The 27,670-nt window shown below is 39.4% G+C and overlaps 1 long non-coding RNA gene across 2 annotated transcripts; it reads right to left on the bottom strand.

Annotated features, from left to right (window-relative positions):
- Window positions 1–21,186: 21,186 nt before the first annotated feature.
- On the bottom strand, window positions 21,187–22,210 carry LOC145071222 (uncharacterized). Of its 2 annotated transcripts, none has more exons than XR_013690314.1 (2): window positions 21,689–22,210; window positions 21,187–21,459 (listed from the first exon to the last, which is right to left on the bottom strand). It is a non-coding gene; the product is annotated as an uncharacterized LOC145071222 (long non-coding RNA). The 2 variants fall into 2 exon arrangements; XR_013690315.1 differs by having other exon boundaries at window positions 21,709–22,210.
- Between the last annotated feature and the right edge of the window lie 5,460 nt (window positions 22,211–27,670).

Here is a 27,670-nt window from a genome sequence, read left to right as displayed (position 1 = left end):
AGATCCGAAAATTCTTCATGTCGTTAAGCACAAACCCCATGAGTGACCCCTTCCTTTTTTCTTTTCCCGCAATGTAGCACCTGGTTCCTGGTACGTAAATGTTATTTGAGTATTTCCTTTCTTTTAGCCTTGGACTCGGCGAGTCATAGGTCCGACTCACCGAGTGGATGCGGGACCCGGGACACGTTTAAGTTGGCGACTCGGCGAGTCCATATCCTGGACTCGGCGAGTCACAGCTGTTGGATGAAACCCTAAGTTTCAGGGGTTTGCACCCTATTTAAAGGACTTATCCGCCCAGGCCAGCCCCCATTCTCTCCCCAGAGCTCCCAACCCATGTTCTAAGCTTGTTCCTTGAGAGTTTGAGGCTATTGTGTGTGTTCTTGAAGGTTTTGAGGAAAAAGGGGAAGTAGATCAAGAGGAAGGAAATGAATCCAGGCATCTTTGCACTCTTTCAGCAGTTCCTTTGAGGTATAATCCGTTTTTCCCCTGTTTCTATGCTTATTACTTCATGTAAGTCATTCTTGAGCCAAACCCCAAGTTTGTATGTGCAAATTATTTCGTAATAGGCTGATTGGCCCTTAGATCTAGGCAAGATTGAGCTCCTGGAGCTCAGATCTGTTAGCTTTATGGCCCCATGTTGCTTGTTCACCCTAGATCTACCCTTTTGAGGCATTTTGAGCCCTAAAATCCATATTGGTGAATATCCACACGTAAAGTTGGAAACTTTACGTGTGATTCGTGTCCTAGAAGTCCAGATCTGTGAATGGCATGGACTGGAATCGAGCAAATCTGTGTATTTAGTGGGTGCATGGCAACGACTCGACGAGTCGTTCATATGACTCGGCGAGTCTGTTCGCGAGTCTCCGAGTTTGTCCCCTTTTCGTAGTGTCGAGTGAGCAGTGAGTCACGGGGTGTGACTCAGTGAGTCGGAAGCTAAACTCATCTATGGAGGTACTCGGCGAGTCAATGCCCTGACTCAGCGAGTTCAAGGCAATCTCCTTAGATCAAGAACAGACTCAGCGAGTTGTTCATACAACTCGGTGAGTCTCAGCATAAGTGTTCTTCGGATGAAGATGGACTCGACGAGTTGTTCATACAACTCGGTGAGTCTTAGCATAAGTGTTCATCGGATGAAGATGAACTCGACGAGTTGTTCATACAACTCGGCGAGTAGGATGAAGGACTTGAATATTGGTTAAGAAGGTGAACCCGTCGAGTCGTCGCCTAACTCGACGGGTAGGATCGGGATTCAGGGCAGTCGTTTGGATAGGGACTCGGCGAGTTGGAAAGCCAACTTGGCGAGTCGGGTCAACTGAAAGTTGACTCTGACTTTGACTTAGGGCATGGTCAGGGGTAAAATGGTCATTTTACCCAAAGGTCAGTGAGTAGTGTTTGATTAGGTATATTGTGGGAATTGCAGCCGGAGGATTTCCGAAGCAGCAGCAGCAGTAGGCAGTCAGTTCCCGATCAGATCAGCAGCTACTTCGAGGTGAGTTACCTTCCAGTAGCGGTGGGTCTAAGGCCACAACGCCGACCCACCAGTAGGAGACGTATGATAGATGATTGTCTTTGTGATATCATCTAGGTTTACTACTACCTGATATGTTATATGCTAGCATGATATGTTGTATGTGATAGTAGTCGAGTTCGGTTGTTAGGACCGAAGGGTAGTCAGACACCCCAGATACGTCTGACAGTATATGATGATATGTTTGCATGCTGGCTTGTTATGTTATATGCTATAGAGGTAGTATGAGGGGACCAGTCCCTGTGGTCGGCTGTTAGGACCGACGGGTAGTCAGCACCCCAGAATGGCTTGACACGGGTAGTCAGCACCCCAGAATGGCTTGGCATGGGTAGTCAGCACTCCAGAATGGCTTGACATGGGTAGTCAGCACCCCAGAATGGCTTGAAACGGGTAGGACGGCACCCCAGAACGGCCGTACCGGGTAGTCAGGCACCCCAGAATAGCCTGGCAGTATGTATGTTACGTGTTTGTATGGTATGTGGTACGATGGGGGAACTCACTAAGCTTTGTGCTTATAGTTTTCAGTTTTGGTTTCAGGTACCTCCTCAGCTAGGGGAAAGGAGCCGGCGCAGTAGCAGCATGTCACACACACACACACACTCCGGTTTCCGCATTTACGAGCTTCACTGGGATTTGTACTCTGATATTTTGATTGAATGTATGAATTGGCTTTTAGACATGGTTCACTTTGTGTTATGATTTGATCAGACAATGTGTTTAGTTATTAATATTTGCTAATGTAATGTTTTTAAAACAAAATTTTTGGTCGTGAAAATTGGGTCGTTACAAGTTGGTATCAGAGCCCTAGTTTGAGGGATTCGGACACACCCTCGGGAGTGTCTGAACTCAAATCGAGGGATTAAAAGATTTTCTAAAGGAAAAATGTTTTCTAAAATTGAGAAAAGAGTTTTGAGAAAGAACGAAGTGTGTGATGTGCGCGACCGGCCGAGCTCAAGTAAGTGTCCCCAAAGTACCCATACAAGTTTATGTTATGTTTATCAGCTTTTGTAGAACAGCATGCTAGAATAGGACTAAGGATCTAGGAGTGATGCCTTATGTGCCTTCTTAATGTGTTTCAGTTGTGTGAGAACTTGCATGCTAGTTATTGAGTAGACAATAAGTAGGATAGCCTGATTAGGTTATGCCTGGTAGTATGAGCTTAGCACTTTATGCTAGCTCAGTTCCTGAAAGTAGATAGAGTTAATTGAGATATTTACCCTTATCTGAATGCTACTTGCTTCGTGCTACGTGGGACTCTGAATAATGGGAGTTAGCCATTAGGCGAATGCGTCACGTCACATGTGATCAGGGTTGAATAATCTTAGAGTGTCGGGTTTGATCCTACTGCGCAGCTCTTGTTTGAGTCCAACCGTTGTAGGGACGAGTCGGGTACTCGAAGGATTATCTGAGCCTCGTCACATGTGATGGTATTCGGGTAATGGCTAATTGGCATTACAAGGAGGCCTGCAGCAGCTGAGGACTGGTTAGAGTGGAATTAGAGATTTCCCTAGGGCAAGCCTAGGATGAGTATAGCAGTGATCAGCAGTAGTGAAAGGGATCTGGTGGAGTCGAGGCATTCCTTGAAGAAGGTACGGATAGATGTGGAAGGTAGTATGGGCCCGTACTACTGAAAGCAGAGGATCCGTACCCTAACCAAGGAAGGCCAAGATAAGACCAGGGAACTTGTAAGTAGTTGTGATCCCTCAGGGAGTATCAGTATCACTAATGATTGTTGTGATGTATTGCAGAATGGTGGTACTTCGATCGAGGCCGGTAGATGGCGGTTCAGGAGAGGGGTCGGGTTCGGGATCAGGTTCCGAGCCGGTGGATGAGGGACTACGCGAGTTCATCGCGTCAGAGATCACCAGGGGTATCCTTGAGTCGACTCCCATTATCTTTGGGTTGATCAAGGAAGGGATCATGGAGTTGATGGAGGATCGCCTTCGGGCATTCAGGAGTGATATGGCATCTAGCCAGTCAGGATCTCGCACATTGTCCTTCAAGGACTTCAGGGGCAGTGGTGCACCGGATTTCCATGGGGTGAAAGACCCCATTGCTGCCAGGCGATGGATTGCAGACATCGAGTCTGCCCAGTTGACTAGCTTCTGCCCCGAGGGGTCGAAGGTGAGGTATGCAGCAGGATGTTTACGGGACCGAGCCCGGGATTGGTGGGAGTCAGTGGGTGACTCGTTGGGAGCCTCAGCTATCGAGGCAATGACCTGGTTGGACTTTGTGACCAGGTTCAGGGCAGAGTTTGCGCCGGCTGTCGAGCTTCAGCAGCTGTCCAGGGAGTTTCTTGACATGAGACAGATGACGGAGACTGTGGCGGAGATCACCGCCAACTTCCGGGAGAGGGCTTTATTGGTGCCCCAGTATGCTGGTGACGAGGACATGAAGAGGACTCGTTATCATGATATGCTACGAGCTGACATCCGGAAGCATGTTAGCTTTTTGGCTTGCCCTACCTTGGATTCTATGATTGCCAGGGCAAGGGAGAGGGAGATAGATTTGGAGCACCTTCGGAAACGGAAGTTAGAGGAGGGACAGGCAGGAGGGGCTTCGGGGAAGAAGCCCAAGGGATCAGATGGTAGGCCGAAAGGCCAGTCAGGACCGAGCCGCTGCAGGAAATGCGGCAGGCCGCACGAGGGGGCGTGCAGGATGGGATCATCAGGCTGCTACAAGTGCGGCAAGTCTGGGCACATCAGCAGGGATTCCACTGCTCCGGCAGCAGTTATTCATACATCAGAGTTGTTGTGTTTTCACTGCAACCAGAGGGGCCACAAGAAGGCCAATTGCCCCCAGTTGATAGTTTCAGCGCCGGTGAAGGCGCCAGCTCCAGCGACCCTGCGGATCACGGATGGCCGGCAGGGCAAGTCAGAGGCTCCAGTGGTGAGGAGCCGAGCATTTCAGCTGACTACCTAGGAGGCACGCGCCGCACCCGATGTGGTGACGGGTATGATTCTTTCCCTCTATCTTATTTTTATGATGTTATGTTATTGATATGTGCTCTGTATGTATATGTATGCATTAGGATCGTTCCATGTGAACGGCCTCCCAGTTCAGGTGTTATTTGATTCAGGTGCGTCCCGATCATTCGTTTCCCTTGCGCTTAGCAAGAAGTTTCGTGAGCCATCAGGCGAGTTAGATTGCCCTTTAGAGGTGGAGATTGCTGATGATCGATCGGTGCGAGCATCGATGGTATTTCGAGATTGCGTGCTGCGTTTGTTCGAGGAGCGCTACTTGGTAGATTTGGTTCCCATACCGTTGCGTGGGAACAAGCTGATTATAGGCATGGATTGGCTGAGCCCTAATGGGGCTGTGATAGATTGCGCGCAGCAGCTAGTGCGGGTCAGGACCCCAAGCGGGGGAGAGTTAGTGATTCATGGTGAGAGGCCCCAGTATGGACCCGCTATATGTTCGGCAGCGTGGGCTAGGCGCTACCTTCAGCAGGGATGCGCAGGATATGTCGCGTATGTGATGGATACCCGGGAGGCGGGTAAGGCGACAGTGAGCGAGGTTCCGATGGTCCGAGACTTTGCAGATGTTTTCCCAGAGGAGCTTCCTGGGATACCACCGGAGCGATAGGTGGAGTTCAGGATTGACCTTGTTCCTGGTGCGGCTCCGATAGCCAAGGCACCGTATCGGTTGGCTCCTCCCGAGATGCAGGAGTTGTCTACGCAGCTGCAGGAGCTGCTAGACTAGGGATTTATTCGTCCGAGCAGTTCGCCCTGGGGAGCCCCGATTCTGTTTGTGAAGAAGAAGGACGGGTCGCATCGGATGTGTATAGATTATCGGGAGCTGAACAAGGTAACGGTGAAGAACCATTACCCGCTTCCGAGGATTGATGACCTCTTTGACCAGCTTCAGGGAGCATCTTGGTTCTCCAAGATTGATTTGCGTTCGGGTTATCATCAGATGAGGGTCAGGGAGGAGGATATGCAGAAGACCGCGTTTCGGACGCGCTATGGCCATTATGAGTTCGTGGTGATGCCGTTTGGGCTCACCAATGCTCCTGCCGCGTTCATGGACCTCATGAACCGCGTATGCAGACCGATGCTGGATCGGTCTGTGATAGTCTTTACGATGACATCTTGGTTTATTCCAAGACTCGGGAGGAACATGAGGAGCATCTGAGGGAGGTGTTGGAGACCCTGAGGAGGGAGAGCTTGTATGCCAAGTTCTCCAAGTGTGAGTTTTGGTTGCGCGAGGTGCAATTTCTTGGACACCTCGTCAACCAGAACGGGATTCTGGTCGATCCGGCCAAGGTCGAGGCCGTGATGAGATGGGAGGTTCTGAAGTCTCCATCTGAGATTCGGAGTTTCCTGGGATTGGCAGGCTACTATCGGAGATTTATCTAGGATTTCTCCAAGATAGTCGTACCCCTGACGCGGCTGACGAAGAAAGTCGTGGTCTTTCGGTGGGGACCCGAGCGGCAGGCTGCATTTAAGACGCTGAGACAGAGATTGTGTGAGGCGCCGATCTTAGCCCTGCCAGAGGGCATAGAGGATTTTGTGGTTTATTGTGATGCGTCCATTTCTGGGTTGGGCGCGGTACTGATGCAAAGGGGGCATGTCATTGCCTACGCTTCGAGGCAGCTCAAGCCTCACCAGGCGAACTACCCGACGCACGATTTGGAGTTGGGGGCGGTGGTTTTTGCCCTCAAGATTTGGCGGCATTACCTCTACGGTGTTCGATGTACCATCTACACGGACCACAAGAGTTTGAGGTACCTCATGGATCAGCCGAATCTGAACATGAGGCAGCGTCGATGGTTGGACATGGTGAAGGACTATGATTGTGAGATCCTTTACCACCCGGGGAAGGCCAATGTGGTGGCCGATGCCCTTAGCCGCAAGGCGGCGCCGATCAGGGACGTTTGCATGAGGATGACCGTGGTGACTCCCCTGTTGGAGCAGATTCGGGAGGCTCAACAGGAGGCTATCAAGGAGGAGCATCGGAAGAGCGAGCGTGTGGTGGGTCAGGTTTCCTCCTTTGATTATGATAGCCAAGGACTTTTGACACTACACCGTAGGGTGTGGGTGCCGTATCATGGAGGCGTGCGCCAGATTTTGATGGAGGAGGCGCACAAGGCCTGATTCTCTATTCATCCCGGGGCGACGAAGATGTATAGGGATCCTCGTCTAGACTATTGGTGGCCCTGCATGAAGCGGGATGTGGCATGGTATGTCGAGCGATGTTTGACCTGCAGGAAGGTCAAGGCCGAACATCAGAGACCGCATGGCAAGATGCAGCCATTGGATGTTCCACTGTGGAAATGGGAAGATATCACGATGGATTTTATCACGAAGCTTCACAGGACCGCACGTGGAGTGGATTCGATTTGGGTCATCGTGGATAGATTGACCAAGAGTGCTCACTTTATCCCGATTCAGGAGAGCATATCGGCTGAGAAATTGGCCGACATCTACATCAGGGAGATTGTGGCACGGCATGGGCTGCCAGTATCGATGATCTCGGACAGGGATGTGCGTTTTACTTCCAAATTTTGGAAGAGATTCCATGACGAGTTTGGCACTCGTCTGCATTTTAGCACTGTTTTTCACCCGCAGACGGATGGGCAGAGCGAGCGGACCATCTAGACTCTGGAGAATATGCTGCGGGCGTGCGTGCTAGACTTCGGTGGTAGCTGGGATACCTATCTTCCCTTGGCCGAGTTCTCCTACATCAACAGTTATCACGCGAGTATCGACCGCCCTCCCTTCGAGATGTTGTACGGACGGAGGTGTAGGACCCCGATATGCTGGGGTGAAGTTGGCCAGAGGGTCATGGGGAGCACCGAAGTGGTGCTCAAGACGACCGAGAGGATCCAGCGGGTTCGGAGCAGGCTTCAGACTGCTCAGAGTCGGCAGAAAAGTTATGCCGACAAGCGTCGATCCGATTTGGAGTTCCAAGTCGGGGATATGGTTCTCCTGAAGGTGTCGCCCTGGAAAGGCGTCATTCGATTCTGGAAGCGGGGCAAGTTGGGCCCGCGATTCATCGGACCGTTCAGGGTCGTAGCCCGGGTGGGCAAGGTAGCGTATAGGTTGGATCTACCAGCCGAGCTCAGCCAGATCCACAGCACTTTCCATGTTTCTCAGTTGCGAAAGTGCCTAGTGGACGATTCTGCAGTAGTACCTTTGGAGGATATTCAGGTTGATGACAGCCTGAATTATATTGAGCGCCCAGTCGCAATCCTCGACAAGAAGTCGAAGGATTTGAGGAACAAGAAGGTGGAGCTAGTGAAGGTGCAATGGCAGCACCGCAAGGGTTCGAAATGGACTTGGGAGCCGGTGGACGAGATGATGGAGCATTATCCCGAGCTATTTCAGGATCGAGCCGCAGACTTCGAGGACGAAGTCTAAAATAAGTGGGGGAGATTTGTAGCACTCGGTTCCTGGTACGTAAATGTTATTTGAGTATTTCCTTTCTTTTAGCCTTGGACTCGGCGAGTCATAGGTCCGACTCGCCGAGTGGATGCGGGAACCGGGACATGTTTAAGTTGGCGACTCGGCGAGTCCATATCCTGGACTCGGCGAGTCACAGCTGTTGGATGAAACCCTAAGTTTCAGGGGTTTGCACCCTATTTAAAGGACTTATCCACCTAGGCCAGCCCCCATTCTCTCCCCAGAGCTCCCAACCCATGTTCTATGCTTGTTCCTTGAGAGTTTGAGGCTATTGTGTGTGTTCTTGAAGGTTTTGAGGAAAAAGGGGAAGTAGATCAAGAGGAAGGAAAGGAATTCAGGCATCTTTGCACTCTTTCAGCAGTTCCTTTGAGGTATAATCCGTTTTTCCCCAGTTTCTATGCTTATTAATTCCTGTAAGTCATTCTTGAGCCAAACCCCAAGTTTGTATGTTCAAATTATTTCGTAATAGGCTGATTGGCCCTTAGATCTAGGTAAGATTGAGCTCCTGGAGCTCAGATCTGTTAGCTTTATGGCCCCATGTTGCTTGTTCACCCTAGATCTACCCTTTTGAGGCATTTTGAGCCCTAAAATCCATATTGGTGAATATCCACACGTAAAGTTGGAAACTTTACGTGTGATTCGTGTCCTAGAAGTCCAGATCTGTGAATGGCATGGACTGGAATCGAGCAAATCTATGTATTTAGTGGGCGCATGGCAACGACTCGGCGAGTCGTTCATATGACTCGGCGAGTCTGTTCGCGAGTCTCCGAGTTTGTCCCCTTTTCATAGTGTCGAGTGAGCAGTGAGTCACGGGGTGTGACTCAGTGAGTCGGAAGCTAAACTCATCTATGGAGGTACTCGGCGAGTCAATGCCCTAACTCGGCGAGTTCAAGGCAATCTCCTTAGATCAAGAACAGACTCGGCGAGTTGTTCATACAACTCGGCAAGTCTCAGCATATGTGTTCTTCGGATGAAGATGGACTCGACGAGTTGTTCATACAACTCGGCGAGTCTTAGCATAAGTGTTCATCGGATGAAGATGAACTCGACGAGTTGTTCATACAACTCGGCGAGTAGGATGAAGGACTTTAATATTGGTTAAGAAGGTGAACCCGTCGAGTCGTCGCCTAACTCGACGGGTAGGATCGGGATTCAGGGCCGTCGTTTGGATAGGGACTCGGCGAGTTGGAAAGCCAACTCGGTGAGTCGGGTCAACTGAAAGTTGACTCTGACTTTGACTTAGGGCATGGTCAGGGGTAAAATGGTCATTTTACCCAAAGGTCAGTGAGTAGTGTTTGATTGGGTATATTGTGGGAATTGCAGCCGGAGGATTTCCGGAGCAGCAGCAGCAGTAGTAGGCAGTCAGTTCCCGATCAGATCAGCAACTACTTCGAGGTGAGTTACCTTCCAGTAGCGGTGGGTCTAAGGCCACAACGCCGACCCACCAGTAGGATACGTATGATAGATGATTGTCTTTGTTATATCATCTAGGTTTACTACTACCTGATATGTTATATGCTAGCATGATATGTTGTATGTGATAGTAGTCGAGTTCGGTTGTTAGGACCGAAGGGTAGTCAGACACCCCAGATACGTTTGACAGTATATGATGATATGTTTGCATGCTGGCTTGTTATGTTATATGCGATAGAGGTAGTATGAGGGGACCAGTCCCTGTGGTCGGTTGTTAGGACAGACGGGTAGTCAGCACCCCAGAATGGCTTGACACGGGTAGTCAGCACCCCAGAATGGCTTGACATGGGTAGTCAGCACCCCAAAATGGCTTGACATGGGTAGTCAGCACCCCAGAATGGCTTGAAACGGGTAGGACGGCACCCCAGAACGGCCGTACTGGGTAGTCAGGCACCCCAGAATAGCCTGGCAGTATGTATGTTACGTGTTTGTATGGTATGTGGTACGATGGGGGAACTCACTAAGCTTTGTGCTTATAGTTTTCATTTTTGGTTTCAGGTACCTCCTCAGCTAGGGGAAAGGAGCCGGCGCGGTAGCAGCATGTCACACACACACACTCTCCGGTTTCCGCATTTACGAGCTTCACTGGGATTTGTACTCTGATATTTTGATTGAATGTATGAATTGGCTTTTAGACATGGTTCACTTTGTGTTATGATTTGATCAGACAATGTGTTTAGTTATTAATATTTGCTAAAGTAATGTTTTTAAAACAAAATTTTTGGTCGTGAAAATTGGGTCGTTACACGCAAAAGGACACATACTCTCAAACAAAGGTCTGAATGTTGTACAGTCGAGAGATGCCTCCTATCAAGTGCCTGGAACAACCACTATCAACAAACCGAAGTCTGATTATATGCCTCCATAGCTATTCTGATACAGAGTGGGATAAATTGGTCTTTGGAACCTAGTCCATTTTGAAACTGGGTCGACCTTTGTCATCAACACACGATACTTTCTCCCATGACATGTCCTGTTTATCACAAACAGAAGATGTAGAAATATTAGAATCATTAGGAGATTTAGGAGATTGAGCCTTTGGTACCCATTTGTAGTTAGGTTTAACCCATTTCTTTTTCGATCCGATGGGTGGATCAGCACTTGCTTTTGATCTTGATGTCGGCCGTTGAGATGACTTTGATTTTGGCTTCATGGGAGCATCTCTTGGATTTGGCTTCCTGGCCGACATTCCCTTCTTGACCTTGGGAGTTGAATTCTTGACCTTGTGGGATTGATTTTTGGCCTTTGTGGCATTCCAGTCGCTATTGTTTGAATGTGGCCTCGAAGGTTTTCTTTTGAAGTGTCTCCCTCTTGGTGTTTTTTGGCAGACATGTGCATAGTAGGGAATGTATGCGCAATTAGGACAATTTCTGGCAATGTGTCCAGGTGTTCCACAGTGAAAACAAGTCTTTTTCTTCACCATGAAGTTATTTCTTCCTGCCCCTGGTGGCGTATCCTTTCCTCGTTTCTTATTGTTCCCACAAGCACACTTGCAACAGGCCGTCGGTTTCGCTTGTTTTGGTGACCTGTATTTCTCAACAGCAGGTTGATCAGAAGCAACTGAGTTCGAAGCAACAGATTCCAAGTTCAAGGAGTCATTAGTTTGTTCAATCGTTTTCTCCTTGTTCTCATCCTTTGCTACCTTACCTGCACATGTAACAGAATCATTAAAAACGTTCACTTCATCCTTTTCTGGCACAACCGCAACAGGTTTCCCATATTGAGATGTGCCTCCTTGTTAATTTCTTCCTGTGTCATAGGGATGGATGTGTAATTATGATTGAAATGTGGAAGAACACAATCATACCCTAGACCCTTGTTTTGATTATTTTTGAGTTTTAATTGGTTTTCAAACAAGGACTCGACTATCTTACTTGACCCAGTGTAATTTTTGAAACTAACATCTGTTTTTCCACACTTTATTTTCAAAGCGTCAAGTTCTTCAGTTATAGCAACAAGTTTTTTCTTAATTTGATCGTAATTTTCACACTTGTTGCTGTAATCTTCTTGAAGCTTTCGGAAATCCTTGATTTTGGCTCTTAATTGTGCTTTTAAGGGTTTCTGTTCTTTCCTAATAGTGTACCTCTCATTATTTAGATCCTCATTTTCCCTCTTGATTAGATCTATTGATTCTCGTAAAAATTTAATAGTCTTAACACAAGATGGAGTACATGAAACTTCATTTACCGGAATTGATGTGGAACTCATTTTTTTTAATTAGTTTTTTTTAATTGCCCTTTGAGTTAAAAAAAAATGAGAAAGTCAACCTTAAACGTAAAATTTGAATAGTCAAACTTAAAAGTCAAACCAAATATCTAAATTTGAAAATTTAAAGGTTAAATGAAAAAGTCAAAATTTAAAGTCAAAGGTCAAAGTCAAAATTTTAAAGTCAAAAGTCAAAAATTAAAAACTAAAATTTTGGTTGAAAATGGAATTTAAAAATAAAAAGAAATTGATTTTTGGGCTAATTTTGTCAAATTGCGAAACTTGGATGCGAGAATGAGATGTTAAGTTTAAAAATTCGAAGGTAAGACACAAGGGATTCGTTGGTTGAGTTGGTTAAGCGCGCTGTGGCAATGACCTAGAGGTCCCGAGTTCGTTTCCCGGCACCCTCAAATCCGTTTCCCTTTTTTTAGATGCGAAGGTTGCTGCGAGGACGAAGCTTTGAATGCGATGCGAGGACTCCACAAAGCGAGATGCGAGCCGAACACGCGAAGCTGCAGACCGCAAACCCGGACCGAACACGTGCACCTCGGACCCAACACCTCGGGCCGAAAACGTGACCGAAATCTCGGACCGAAAACTCCGACCCGGTCGAAATCTCGAACCGAAATCCGACCGAAAGCCCTTCAAAGACCGAAATCACTTCGGAAATCGCTTTTCTTGACGAAAAACAACGTTTTTTCACCTTTTTTGCTCCAAAACTCGATCAAAAACTCATTTTCAGGAAAAACGTGAAGAAGAAACCCCCCCTATTTTGCCAAGATCTATCCAAAAACGCAAAAATCTCTTCAAAATAAGATCAAATAAGCTCTAGATCTGAAAAAAAATTGATTGATACAACCTTGGTCTGATACCAATTTTAAGTCCCCAAATCTGCTTGTGTATCAATCAGATCCAATTGATGGTGTGGAATCCCAATAAATTAGATGATTTCAGATCAAAATAGAATAGAAGGAGAAGAAGAATAACTTGAATCTATGATGTATTCAATATTGGAATGAAGCTCCTTACACATAGATTCATACACACACACTCTTCTCTCTAGCTTTCTCTCGCACCTTACAAACACACACTTAAGCACCTTGAGAGTTCTGATCACCTCACCCACCTAACACCAATATATACATGGGCCACAAACTCAAGGCCGGACCGAAAACCCAATGGACCGAAAACCCAATGCTAGACCGAAAGCTCATGGGTTTTCGGTCCAAGCTATAATTAATCCCAATATTTGTTTTCGGCCGAAATGATAAAACAATAAATGCTTAGAAAAACAAAGTATAAACCAATTTTAGACCCAACAAGGAACATGTTATATATTTGACTAAAATTGTTATTTATTTCCCACGTGTAATTGTAGGTTTGGAGGTACTGAGTACTTGTTTTCGTCGTTTGATGATATATGATGATAACTTTGTTGATTGTTAAAGAAACGTTAGGCAACTATTGGAAACTATAATTGTTCGACATAAACCTTCAGAATATCAAGTCATGACTTTAAAATAAGAAGAACATATTGTTGTAGAGATCGTTAATGATGATAATCCTGTATTGGATTTTCTTCTTGTTTGTAAGTGGTATCGGGAGTACATTGGTTTTTTTAAATTTGTAAAACATCTTCATTTGGTAGGTACATAACATTTTATGGTAACTGTGAATGTAAACACAATACTTTTTTTGGGTTTTTGTTTTGTTGATTTGAATGTAAATAGCTAGTAATGTGTAAATTAATGCAGTTAAATATCGTATCATAGTAAAAATGCATGTGTTTTAATTTTTCGATATTGTTTATATTCTTATTCTCATATTTGTAATGGTTAATTTATTATTTGACTTCAAGCTAAAGTGTTTGGTATTTCATTTAAAAACAACTTATTGACTTATGGCTTTTTGAAAAATCAATAAGTCAAAAAACGTGTTTGTCAATATGAAAAGGTCTATTAAAATAAATTTTCAATAACCCTTCAAAAATAAGATTTCAATTAGTTAGGATTTCTAAATTTTCAAAAGTCCTTATAGCTTTTTGGGTTGTAAAAGACAAATAACCCTTAAAAGATAAACACTTAATCAAAAACCACTTGTTGACTTATTGACTTTCCAACGATAAAAACTAAACCAAAACACTTTTTAAGAAACTCTTTTGCTCACAAACATAAGTTAATAAGTCTTTTTGGCTAAAAGTCTTTCATTTGGCGTTCAAACTGAAACCCAAAACACATATTACCTACGTACTTAATATTTATATTCATGTAAACTAAACAACTAGAAGGAATCACTTAACATGAAACTTAGACACCTTATATGTGTTTACCACCTTATGTATTTACATCTCACTTAATACCCAAAGGTAAAGGTACATATAACATAAAAAACCTGGTACAAAAGATGAAATTTGGCAACTGTTTTCGACGGTTGCACAACTTTCGGCCGTTTCAACACCATATGTCTCACTTAATAACCAATACATGGTAAACATACATATAAAATAACAAAACCCGATAGTGAAGAGAACATTTGGTCACTTTTTTCGGTGGTAGCACGACTTGTCACTTTTTTTTATGTAAAACCAATGTTAATATCAGAAATATAATTTGCAATGGTGACTGGTTCTTAGTAAAATGTCATAGAAACAATCATAATAATTACTTGATGACCATTAGTTATCGGAAATATGAAAACTGAGACCACCTAGCTTTCAAAAAGTGACGCTATAGCCCAGTTTTGTATTAGTGAAGGTAAGGGGAAGATTATCTGATAAATAAATTGGGAAAGAAATAGATTGATAAGTATATATATATATATATATATATATATATATATATATATATATATATATATATAGAGGACAAACCTTATGAACAGTAACACAACTATTTATCCTCTCTAATGTCCTTTCAATTGACGCTATACACACAATTCTTCCTCGTTTCTTGCTTCCATTCAGAGTCTTCCAACATTTAGTAATGTGTCTATTGTTGCTCATCTGGTGCACCGCCCATATTCATATTCTCCAATAATTTTCATCAATGATAATCCTTCATCTATTTTTCTTTTCTTCTAGTTGTGCTTCTCTCTCGCATCTTCATCCCTATTCAGTGTGAATCCTATTCTTTTCCATGCATCTACTCTGCTGACTCCTTACTTCCCGGTCCTCGAATAAACGTTAAGTCATCGACTTCCCATCGTCGGTGTCACGGTTGATCTTCAATTGCATCTTGAACTGTCATTGTCACCAAATATAACATATATTTCTCTTTCTTTTAGGTTGAAGCTTCACATTCGCCCTTAATTTATTGAAGCTTCACTATCACTCCAATAGACTCACAGTTTTCGCTGGTCCTCAGGTTGATTGGCATTGCACGGACCTTTCAACGGTAATATAATTGTGTTTTTGTTGTAAATCCTCACTAATTTCCCTTAATCATCTTCAATTGATTGTTTCAGAATGATGTAGCTTGAAGCTCGATGGTAGGTGCTTAAAACTAATTATGAAGCTAGCTTTTTATTTTCATGTCATTGTTTGAGATATGACGTCCAAACCATCTACGAAGGTACCCACCACATGTTTGTAGAAATGGCTCAATGAACTTCATTTTTCTTTATAAAGAGAAAACTACTAGAAAAACCATGTTACCCATTACTTTTATATAAATGTGATTTTTGTGGTGTTTTCTAAAAGGAATACAATTTGCTTGGCTGCATGTAAAGACTACCTTTGCATATGCATTCAATTTCAGAAATTTTTGTGTAATATTTGTGAGGTTATTATTTTCTTACTTGGATTATACTATAAATTATGATAATTATTTTTTGGAATATGGGCATTTGTTCCGAAATGAGCTTCTAAGATGGTTGCAGATATGAAACCAACATTTATCATATTTTCGGGAAGATATATAATGCACTTATTCTTTTAATGTGGTAACATTGGCTAAATTGCACATATATATTCTAAAAGATATTTTAGTGTCTCTTAATAAAATAACTACATTTTTTAAATATGCAAATTATTTAAGTCTTTTGTTGAAGGAGATTATTTAAGAAGTGCATTTAGCTGGAATGAAATTGTAGGACCATCGGAGGAGAGACTATATCCTTTTCATGATGTATGGATGTATTTGCCTGAAGATGCATTTGGGCACTTTCAATTTTTTGAGGTAAAAAACATATTTTTATAAAATAAACAACTTTATAGAATTTTTCTCATGAAAATTTGAATAAAATTTTGCACAAAGTTATTTTGAAAAGATTTACGAACCATAGTCTTTTTGAAATGCTTTCTTTAAAAATGGTGACCTTTGTTTTTCAATAACCTTGAGATTCGACTCAGCTTGCCTTTTCTCAATACGCGATTTGATTTCAACTTTTAAGGCTTGCTGTGTTTCATCATTTGGTGTCAAAATATGAGATATGTTCAGCGTAGGTCTTTTCCTATTAAAAAGTTTTGAATTCGGTATGGGTCTAAGAGAAGATGTCATCAGAACTACGTAATTCTTGACATTGAAAGCGTTGTCCTATTTCAAACTTGTCTATTCTTACTCATTGCAGAAGAGCTTGAATCTTAGAGGTGGATTTAGCAGAAGTCTACGGTGAGACTTCTGTTGAGTGGGATACTGTAGAGGGTGCAGTACTCAGTTTTTATAGGACATTTGATTTGGGAGGTAAGTCAGTTCCTTCTAAGATTATATCTTCATCAGAAAGGGACTTTGTAGACATGTTTGGACCTTCCAAAATGATTTTTTCGTCAACGTCAGATCCTGATCCAGGATATATCGTTCCAATGACTAGTATAGAGTAAATATTATTAGAGAGCCCGATGTTTCTGGGATAATCTATTCATTGACATAGTTTTTGCTTAGAACATGAAGGTTTCCAAAAGTACATTGAATTTATTCAGGATAGGTCTTTTCATTGATTGGGAAGTGAAAGGTCATGTCAAGTGGGACGTAGGGATTTTTGGCATCAAACTGAGGTGGAGTTTTCTCTCTAGTATTGTATCCATTTGACCAACCCGAATTATAAGTGTTGTCTACAGACCTATTATTGAAAAAAATTTCAATTGCTTCACTTTCATTAAAGAGATTTTCTATTAATTCTTTTAAGCGTACATTTGTACCTCGGGCTAAATCCCATTGACTGAAAGCAACATATAACTAAGTTTCACTAAGCAACCTAGAATATTTTCTAGTTTCAAGTATGCTTCTAACATATTGACCTTATGCTTTGTGTCTTTTAGTCTTCCACTCAAGTGATACAGCTCTTAGGTCATTATATTCTTTTCATCTAAGCCTTTGTTATAACTTGAAAGGACGTCATCACACATTTGAGGAAGTTGTTCTAGATATGGTTCACAATCATACATGTAATTTTTTTGACTAAATCATAAATTTTACTTGTTCAACGATGTTGATGTTTCCTTCCGCTTCTATGAAGCGGTAGTTTTTCTTTAGCATTTTAGTGTTCTCCTTTTTCTTTGCAACTACACAAATTTCCTCATTTCCTCTTGTTGTAATTGTCCTCATCTTCATCTCTCGAAGACCATACTTGATGGTCTCTCCTTACTTGTGCTACAAATGCTTTCTCAACTCTTTCCTTGTCTTCAACTTCTTGAGCCATTCTAAGATAGAATTCTTTGTTCTCTTCAGTGCCAAATGTGGTATCTGTATATTTATCTTCTTTTGGTGCTTCAGTGGAGTTTATGAGCATCAATGGTGTATCTTGAGACTACGGTTGATTTGGTGACTTTATCGGATATTTGGAGGGTTGAAGGGATTTGTTTTATGGATCGTAGTTGCGGTTAAAAGGAGGTCTGGTGAACTGATGATTTTTACGGTTGTTGGGTGGAGGGAGTCTATTGAACTGTTGGCTGACAAGAGCTAATGCATGTTGAAAGGCTTGTTATCATCAGGTTGTGTATCTAGTTCATATGACTGTTGTGTGTCATCATATGGGGATTGGTATGATGACTCTCCGGTATGATGATACTGAGGAGATCGATTGGCAGATTGCGGTGAGTGGGCGGCCAAGGCAAGTGGTCCACCAAGATCCATGAAATCTTTCATCACTGTAGACTCTTGAGTTTGTAGTTCACCGTAGAGCTTATACAACGACAAATTTTTTATTTTGTTGTTACATTGAACTATCATATTTTCCATGGTCCACCGTTTTCAACCACTCAAGAACTGCAGATTTATTTCATGATCACTTCGAGTGATGTGTGCATTTGAGAGTTTGGTAACAATGTTGTTGAATCTTTTGAAGGAATCATCAAGACTTTCACCAGAAACAACTTTGAAGCTATTGAACTTATTTAGGGCAGTGACCGACTTCTTTTCTTGAGCTTTCTCTGTTCCTTCATAAATATTTTTAAGAATATCTCAAATTTCTTTTGTTGATTTACAATTAATAATTAGATTGATACTGCCAGGAGGAACTCCACAAAAGATTTCATAGAAAATAATTTCATCTTTCTTCATTTTCTCAATATCTCCATTGGTAGGTCTGGTCATTGTAGCTTGACCGCCTTCAAGTCTGGTTTGAGTTTCAATGGTGACAATGGGAGCAGGACAGGTACATGTGGTCCTTTTTCCACAGATCACCAAATTTCGTTACCATGTCTTCCTAAATATATTTCTATATGTTGAGACTAGTGATGATATTCACTTGCAACAAGTATTGGAGTGCGATTCAAACCTCTAATACTGGTAGATATATTTACAGAGTAAGCTTGTTCTTTATTTCCTTAGATTTTGAAAAGGATGATCTAAGTGGTATAGAAAGCCTTTTAAATTAGAGTTTTCTTTTGAAAACGAGTTAAGTCTTTAAAGAAAATTAAAAAGCAACCACCATGCCTCTTATACTAATTGTTGAGAGAAGAACTTAAGATTAATTTGATGAAATGTAAGTTAAACTAAATGGATCTTATGATAAGCTCAACAATAAAGAAGTAAGCAGAATGTTATATATATATATATATATATATATATATATATATATATATATATATATATATATATAAGTAAGTTCAAATAAAAACTGTAAATAGTATGAAAACGTAAAAACATTATGTTTATGTTATTATTCTGTAATAATGTTGTATTTGTCTATTGTTGAAGTAATTTCAATATGAATATTAACGTTTGATTATTTATATATTCATCAGAATGTTATTATTTTATTATAAATTTACGTATGTCTATTTTTATAGTAAATTATAATTTTAGTTTTAACATGTGACTATTCATTTATTCATTGCTGAATAATAAGATAAAGTTGTTGATACAAAAATTCACTGCAGAATAATAACATAAAAATAATGTTTTTACGTTCTCAGACTACGTATTGTTTTAACAAGGTTTGCATTCAAACACAAGTTATTAAATGATGAAGAACATCAACAAGAGATAATGAATATAATAAACACTTGTATTCAATAATAGTAATACAATGAAAGTTTGCGAAGTGGTACACATAGATCAATCAACATGAACATCTATATATATAGCAAAACCGAGTACATGATAAACAATAAAATACTCCTAAGTTAGACGGCCATGATTTCAATGCTTGGACTGACAACACTCATCTAAGACACAATGTCGGAAAAGGTGAACATCATTCTCTGACACTTCGGTATACAAAAGACAAAGCATGCTTTTCTTTGGTTTAACTTTCTTCACTCCGGATTCCCAAGTCTTCAATGTTGATCTTCAAAGTCTTTACATTTGATCCTCAACCAAAGTTCTACCGCAACAATCAAAACAGGTCTTCAGTACTCGAACACAAATTATAGCTACCAAGGGTCACTTCCATGCTCACCATATATATATATATATATATATATATATATATATATATATATATATATATATATATATATATATATAAAAGGACGACAAACCATATCAACAGTAACACAACTAATCATATACCCTAATTTCCTTCCACTCGACGCTATACACACAATTCCTCACCGTTTCATTCTTCCAATCAAAGTCTTCCAACATCCACTTACGTTTCTTCTACTACACATTTGGTGTTCCGCCCAAATTCATATTCTCCAATAATTATCATCAATGATAATCCTTCATCCATTTTTCTTTTCGCCAAGTTGTGCTTCTAACTCTCATCTTCATTCGTCTTCAGTGTGAATCCCATTCTTTTCCCTACATCTAGTCTTCTGATTCCTTACTTCCTGGTCCTCGAATAAACGTCAAGTCGTCGATTTTCACATCGACGGTGTCAGGATTGATCTTCAGATGCAGCTTGAACAGCCATTGTCATGGAATACCATATGTATTTTGCTCTCTTTTCGATTGAAGCTTCACATTCTCCCTTAATCAATTTATTCATTGCCTCTTTGGCTTCGAAATTTAAACCTTAATTTTGTTTTCCCCCAATTTCCCTTTATTCATCTTCAATTTGATTGTTTTGGAATTAACATCATATCGTGTATATGGTCTTCTCTCATAATGATGTGGCTTGAAGCTTGATTGGTATGTGCTTAACATTAATTATGAAACTAGCTTTTATTTTAATGTCATTGTTTAAGATATGACGTCCAAACTATCTTCGAAGATACCTGCTACATGTCTATAGAAATGTCTCAATGAACTTCATTTTTCTTTATTAAAGAGAAAATAACTATAAAAACCATGTTATCCATTACTTTTACATAAATGTGATTTTTTTGGTATTGCTAAATGGAAGACGATTTGCTTGGATGCACCTAAAGACTACCTTTGCATATGCATTCAATTTCATAAATTTAAGTGTAATATTTGTGGGGTTATTATTTTTTTATTTGGATAATACTATAAATTATGATAAATTTTTTTTTGGAACAGGGGCATGGCTTCCGAAATGACCTTCTAAGATGGTTGCAGATATGAAGCCAACATTTATCAGAATTCCGGGTAGATATATAATGCACTCATTCTTTTAACGTGGTAACATTGACTAAATAGCGCATATAGATTATAAAAGATAGTTTAGTGGCTCTTAATATTATAACCAAACTTTTCTTAAATAAAAAGTATTTAGATCTTTTGTTTAAGGAGATTTTTTTTTACCTCCATTTAAGGAGATTATTTAAGAAGTATATTTAGGAGGTATGAAAATGTAGGACCATGGGAAAAGAGACTATGTCATTTTGGTGATGTATCGGATGTATTTGAGTGAAGATGCATTTGGGTACTTTCAATTTTTTAAGTAAAAAATCATTTATTCTAATAAATGAATGTTTTCTTTTGTCACATGTCACATTCTTATTTAATTTGTCAAATGTCATTTTATGATTATTTTAAATTAATTTTTTTTACATATGTCATTTTATGGGTTTTTTTTATTTTTAATAAATTCCATATAATACTTGAACGTAATAATTACAATAAATATATTAATAATTTAATATTAATTTCATTAATGTACTTACCTTCTTTTTTCAAAAATTCACAAATTAAAGTTCATTAGTTTATTTTGTTTATTTATTTAAATTTAAAAAATAAAAAAATCAATTTTAATAATTTATTATTTTTTTATTTTCTTATAAATCCAAAGTTCTTAAATATTTAGACTTATATTAAATTTTTTTAATTAATACATATAATACATGGGTGTAACACCTAGTATTTTATAAATTAAAGGGTAAATTACACGGATAGTCCCTGTGGTTTAGGGTAATCTGCATGTTTGGTCCCTAAAATCTTTTTTTAACTCGTACTGTCCGTAATTTATTATGGTCCTGTAGTACGCTGTCTTCTCCGGCTGCAATGAAGAATATTCCGATAATCCCCAACATCAATGGAACTTAAATTCATTCGGGATGCAAACCTAAAACCGAAACTAAAATCAAAACTGGAAATTAAATCAAACCCAAAAATCAAAATCAAATATGAATTGAAACCTGAAACAGAAATCAAACATGAAATCAAACTGAAAATTGAATATGAAACTTAATTCCTGGAACATCATCAAACCTTAAACTGAAAATAAAACCTGAAATCAAACATAACCGGTGTTGTATCTAAATCGATCTTGTACATCAAAATCAATTCCTCACCTTTAAAATCAATTTCTCACCTTCAAAATCAGTGGATGCTGGGAATGAATCGATCTTGTACGTTTATATCGGAGGAAAGAGGGAGGGTATCCGTGGTGGAAGGGAAAGAAGTTAATGGCGAATCTGACCATCCATTTTATTGATAGTGGCATAGATGAAAACAGAGGAGGGATCATATTACCTTCTGGTAGGGCTTAACCAAATCACCACTTGAAATCTACTTCTCAGAATTATTATGCACACCATAAGAAATGAATCGCAGGTTTCATGGGGTTTCTGTGAGGTGATCTGGTGGGGATGAATTGAACGCTTTCCAACTTGAAATTTGGTGGAGATGAAGAAAGGTTTGAAATCGGGTCGGGATGAAGAGAGATCTCCGGTTATACTTTGATCTCCGGCGAGCACTGACAGGGCAACGATGAAGGTTTTAGGTGGAGGAAGTTGCTGACGGTGAGAGGTTTGGTGCGCCGGTGGAGATGATAAGAGGAACCGATCGAGTGTTGAATGGGGCTCATTTTAGGGCTTTTTTCATTGTAATTACATAAATAATCCCTTGGGTTTTTATGTTTTATTAAAATTTTAAATACAATAATTAAAAAAAAAAAAAGCAAAAAAAAGGGTATAACAATAATTTTAGGTCAGTTAGGGACTAAATACGAAACAATTCCTAACAATAAGGATGATCCGAGTTAAAAAAAGTAGTTAGGGACCAAACACGTAAATTATCCTAAACCACAGGGACCATCTGTGTAATATACCCTAAATTAAATAACTTTACATAATTTTTCTCATGAAAATTTGAATAAGATTTTGGTTTCAAAATTCGATGAACATTTAGGTGCATCACCAATAATAATATTATTAATCGCATTGTTAAGGAAAACATATATGATTTATAATTATTATCCAAGATTGTATATTTTATTCAAGAACCAGCGTGTGTGGCTATGGAGATTTTTATTGATCAGGTATTTCGATCGAAAATGGAGGCATGTTGATTTTGGTTTCACAGGAAACCCTATGCGTCGATTGAGCAGTAAATACGTTTAATTGCACCGAGAGATGAAATTGAGGAGAAAGCAAGAGTGGCAGTATTTGTCGCAGATGAGGGCGGCAGATATGGGGATTGAAGATGAAGGGAGGTTGTTGATATTAGGGATGGTGATGTTGGGATTTTTGTCGATGTTTTTGAGCCATTTTCCATTGTACAGAATTGAGAAGCATTTGCTCATCCCTCGCCATCCTATGGATAGCAGGTATGTTGATTTTGGTTTCACTGGAAACCGTAAATTTGTATATTGTCTCCCTCTTCCACTTCCTGCTGCATTCTATTTCGATTTTGCTTAAATAATTCGAAATCAAAGGTAATTTTTTTTTTCAACAGTAACCAGTATCGTCTTCACAAAATCGAACCTATTGGGCGTTTGATAAATTCGTATGTGAATAATCCATTAGTAGATAATCAACCTCACCACGTTTGAAAAAAAATCTTATTTTAATTGTATATTTTCTATTAATGGGATTTTGGATAGTTCAAATGATACTCTGTGATTAAACATTTTTGGATGATTCTATGGTAGAAATTTTATGCTCGAGACCAGAAGTCGATATAGAGAATGCTTGAAGAACCTTTCCACTATGTGAAGTTCTTGCAGCTTCAAATTAAGGTATATACACAGTTGTTAAGCTATGGTAAATCATACTTCACTTTTTCCATATTAATTTACAGACATGGTGATCGAGATGACTAATTTTTTCCTAACTTTATGCAACTGCTAAGCTTAGATGACATGTGGGTTTAGGTTTTGAAGAGGAAAAGAAAGAAAACATGGAGGGACGATAGTATATTCTAGCAGAATGTATTCATACAGAATGACATTGACATTGTGTTCTTAAAGAATGGAGGCATGTTAATATAATTATTGGTAAATGAATTCCAATTCTATCTGAATCGAATCACGAATTCCAATTATGTTGGAATGGAATATGTATATTTTCTCACTAATTTATTCATTGGATTTGTTTTCACAGAAGCTGATGCTTGAAGAACGGACCACGAAATTTGAACGACGCCTCTTAGCAACATTATTCTTTTAGAATGTATTAGTGTCTTTGTTAGATTTTGATGTTTTTTTTTCAAGATTTGAAAGTTTTTTTAGTTTTATTTTTTTAACAATAAATGTAACTCTTAGCAATTGTTACATGTATTCTATAGGAATTAATGTAATTTTTGTTTTAATTATTCAATTGATGGTTCGAGAATTTTGTTATTCTACAAGAAATTTTTAATGTCATGATCAAGAAATATGTTCAAGAATATTTTTATTATTTTATGGTTAAAGAATATTTTTATTTTTGAACATACTCAAACATATTCTGTCAGAATGTCCAAATTTAAAACTTTATAATTCGTAAAATCAGATTTTTAAAATTAATAGAATCTATGATTGCATAAAATATGCAAATTTCTTTTATTAAATTTATATTAATTGACTATTATACCCTTGTAGTTAGAATAGATGGTATTTTTGAATTAAATTTAATTCAATAATATGTAATAATCACTTACTTAAAATAAATAAAATTGATTGGTCCACATTTATGCATACAATAACACAATAATTACTTTGAATAGAATAACCTAAGCCTATATATATATATATATATATATATATATATATATATATATATATATATATATATATATATATATATATATATATATATATATATATATATATATATATATGATCAAATGAGAACACTTAAAAGCTTGAAAACACGAAAAAAGATTGGGACCATTTAAATACTTTGATCAAAGCTTATTATTAAACAGACGAGTTATGAAAAATTCTAAAACTAATGGTTTTAAAGTGTAACTTTTAAATGATGAGAAGACCATAATAGGAATTGCAGCTTTACGTATTTCCTATAATTGCTCACCGTCTCACCTCTTTCCTTTCATCTTTCTCGTATCTATATTCCTCCCCCTCTCTCTCTCTGTCTCTCTCTCTAGGGTTTCACAATAAAGTCGCCTCCATCATATACACAATACCATGAAGATCTGTTCAGCATCGTCACCTCACGTCGCAGCCTCCATCGTCGTACCCATCACCGGTGACACCAGAACAGGCACTGATGAGACCTTATGATGTGCCTCCTTATGCTTCCTTTCTCTCGATTCTAGGGCTACAAATATACATACGCAAGAGCAAAAACGAAAAGAAACACTTCTTCTCTTCGTGTTCTTGGTTCTTCTTTTCTAGACCAATATCTACAAGTCAATTATTGGAAAAACGAGTACTCTTACGATCCATCAGGTAATCAACCTTGTTGGCTATTTGCTTATCTGATTTCTAATTTTGAATACGAGTGTCTTTGGTTCCCTAGTTTTTACTTAGAAAATTTCTAATTATGAACTTTTCAAGTTCCGATTTCTGAAATATGAAGACTGAAGTTTGAATTCTGATTCTGAAAATCAATCTGAATATTGCTATTTTTTTTGCTAATCTGATTTTGAATGAATGGTAATTTTAGCCCCGTTTACTTATTTTTGAACTTTACTTTTTGATCCTTTTTATTTGAATTCGTTTTTTTAATTGTAGCTTTCTGTAAGTTCTTCTTTAAGGTTCTTGTACCATCTGTCACACCCCGAAACCGATGGCGGAAACGTTCCGCGGCGGAGTACGTCATGTAAAGTATCACAACCAATGTACATAGTAAGCATAGTAAACACAAAACATTACATTACATAGGAATATTTACATTTCTTTGAAAACAAAGTATTACAAGTTTTATATACATATCAGTACGAACAAAAATAAAGACGAGACTTCTAAACGCTTCGTCTTCTCCAAAAGAATGTGGGATACCTGTCTAATGGGAACCTGAGAATACAAGCAGTTTTAAAAATATCAGCATAAAGTTGGTGAGTTCATAAGCGGTTGTTTTTGGTGAAAGAATCAGTTTTCCTTTGGTTTCATGATAAAGTTGTTATCCAAGAAAATCCCATATTTTCTTATAAGAGTAGTTTAGTTATCCATTGGTTAAACAGCCTGATTAAGAAAAGTTAAGTTATCCCAGGAAAAACCCTTATTTTCCTTAAAATTGGTGGTTGGTTATCAATTTGAAATGAAGTGTACATGTATCTACCATACTTGTAGCATTTAAGTGAAGTATCCTGAAAGCCTGGTTATCCTTGAAAAGTACATTAGTTTTAACACGTATATAAAACTAATAAGTAGATTGTAAACTGATTTCCTAAGGGTATTAATTTACTAAGTTCTTTATTACTTAAAAGTAAATCTCCATTATCTAAGTTGCGAGTTCTATAACCATACGATAAACTAGATATGGCAAGAAGGCCAGTATGATTTTATGACTTTTGTCACCAGTAGACCTGCCAGTCCCACTGTAGCTAGTAGCAAGGTGCGAGGTAGTCAGCCCCGTATAGATATATACACTCAAGTCATGCTCTCCTTCTAAGAGATTCTGGTTACAGGGGCGTTCCTCCACTCGCGTATCCCTATGGAGTGCTTCAGAGGACATGTCTCCAATCTTAAGAATAACGAATTTACAAGTAATAATGCGGAAAATCCTGTTTTATGAAAGACATGAAATCTTTTGTGAAATATAAAATATAACATTTTATAATGAGTTTCGCAATTAGTTTGAAAACTAACTATGCAAGTTAAACGGTTGGTTAATACGGATTTCAGTGTTAAAAGCATACTGAACATGTAACTATAACATACGAAATAATAAGTTTTGAGTACAAGTTTCCTTGTACTTTTGCTTGTATTCCCCCTGAAAACGTGAAAACACGGAAAATGGTGTAGGGGTATGAACTCACCAGACGAGAAATGTGCCGGTTAGGATGTGTGACAACCCGAAATTTCCATTATGTACAATCTATATCACTTCAATAGAAGTTATAGTGTCACTGTTAATTTTCAGACTTTTTCACATAAGTTTGAGTAATTCAAGGTTTACACTTCAGGAAATATCAGGAGAGTGGGTGCACTAGGGTTTTGTGCAACACTGTTATTCCAACACTCTATTATATTAGAGATCATTTCAGGAATAAAAATATTTTCTGCCAAAAATATTTCAGGACTATAAATAGATTTCTGAACCAAATTCATTCATTATTCACATTTCCAACTAGAGAAAAGCCATTTTCTCTCTCACGGATCTTCGGGTTTTTATACCAAAACGTGAGTAACTCTTTCTAGTAGTGATTAGAATGCTTATTAGATGCTTATAACATGATTTAGTTGGCTAAATCATTAGATCTAGGAGTTTACTCCCCAAGGTGTTCTTGGGCGGTAAACTCCCGAAACGAAGCCAAAACCGACCTTTGTATTATACAACTGCCTAGGACTCTTATGTATGCATATTAGGAACAAGAAAACATCCATAAATCACCCAAGCTTGGGGAGTTCACGGCCAAAGAGATTCATAGGCCGTAAACTCCCTTTTCACACTCAAAATGGTGTTTTAAGGACTCTAACACTTTAAGGATTTTATCTAGACTAGATCCCATTTAGTGTAAGGCATTAAACACATCAAAGAACACAAACAAATGAGAGTTTACGGCCCAAGTGTATCTTAGGCCGTAAACTCCATAACAATGGACAAAAGGGGTGTTTTCATGACACCTAAAGCCCTAGACCTTTACAAGGAATTGTTTCCACTTAATTGAAGGGCCAAAACTCATCCAAATAACTTAGCAAAGTGAGTTTACGGCCAAGAGAATGCTCTTGGGCCGTAAACATGAAAGAATGGCACCAAAGTGTGCCTAGGGTCCTCATTTGCCTTAAACAATTGTCTAGAACATGTCCTTCAAAAGCAAGAGACTTGAAAACAACAAAAACACCCAATACTTAGAGTTTACGGCCGTAAACTCTAAGGGGATTGGCCTCAGGGCCGTAAACTCCTATCTGGAGTATTTCTAGATCTTAAACCCCTTCAAGAATGGAA

The sequence above is a fragment of the Lactuca serriola genome, chromosome 1, assembly GCF_051521515.1.
Source record: "Lactuca serriola cultivar US96UC23 chromosome 1, Lser_US96UC23_V15, whole genome shotgun sequence".
Taxonomy (NCBI): domain Eukaryota; kingdom Viridiplantae; phylum Streptophyta; class Magnoliopsida; order Asterales; family Asteraceae; genus Lactuca; species Lactuca serriola.
Note: the sequence above shows the minus strand (reverse complement) of the source record. Positions and strands in the feature narration are given on the sequence as shown.